General features: G+C 59.5%; 1 protein-coding gene across 1 annotated transcript in view; it reads left to right on the top strand.

The window, feature by feature from the left end:
* The window catches only part of PIK3C2B (phosphatidylinositol-4-phosphate 3-kinase, catalytic subunit type 2 beta), an 86064-nt gene that overhangs the window by 1193 nt on the left and 84155 nt on the right, over positions 1-716 (top strand). The gene's annotated exons all lie outside the window — the stretch shown is intronic.

Raw genomic sequence — 716 nt, 5'->3', positions numbered from 1 at the left:
GGGAGGCCCCGCCGCCTCCCCGCTCCTGGGGTCTCCGAGTGTCTCGGACCCCGGGCGCCCTCTTCCCCACCCCTTTCCCTCTGAACACACTTCCTGGCTCCCAGCGGCAAGGCGCCCTGAATCAGCCAATGGTTTTGGTGTTTTGGTTTGTTGAAGATGAGAAAATAAAAGGCAAAACCTGCCCTGGAGTGAGAGTGGTGGGGTGGTGCTTTCTCTTGCGGTAGGTGAAAAGTCAGCATCTAGCCTAGGGAATATATAATAGATATACATTTTTTAGGCGGACAGATAGGAAAATTGGCTTCTGCCTTATAAGGATACTGCAGCAAAAGGGGAAAGCTTGGGAGAGGGAGAGGGGCCTTCATGCCGGAGTTCCCGGTCCCTGGGGGGAGGCGCAGCTCCCCGGCCTGTACTTGTCTCTGGTTTTCAGCTCCCGACAGCGGTGGCTTTGATGTTGGGGCGCAATCGCAGCAGCAGGAAGCCCCGGGGAGCCTGCCAAGCCCGGGTAGGGTGGGGTGGGAAGCCCAGGGGCTCGGCAGGCTCCCGGGTTGTGAGAAGAGGTTACTAACGTGTGAGGTTAGCGCACACACCCTGGTTGGCCGCGGGGCGCGTATGAAGACCCTGCCATTGCTCGCGCTCTTCAGGCCGACCTCCATTCTCTTGGTCTCCACACCCTTGTGGGGTCTTTATGGCTTCCCAGCCCCTCCAGCCTGGCTGCG

The sequence above is a fragment of the Bison bison genome, unplaced genomic scaffold, assembly GCF_000754665.1.
Source record: "Bison bison bison isolate TAMUID 2011002044 unplaced genomic scaffold, Bison_UMD1.0 scf7180017864338, whole genome shotgun sequence".
In the NCBI taxonomy this organism is placed as follows: domain Eukaryota; kingdom Metazoa; phylum Chordata; class Mammalia; order Artiodactyla; family Bovidae; genus Bison; species Bison bison.
This window is presented reverse-complemented; position numbering and strand designations above follow the sequence as displayed.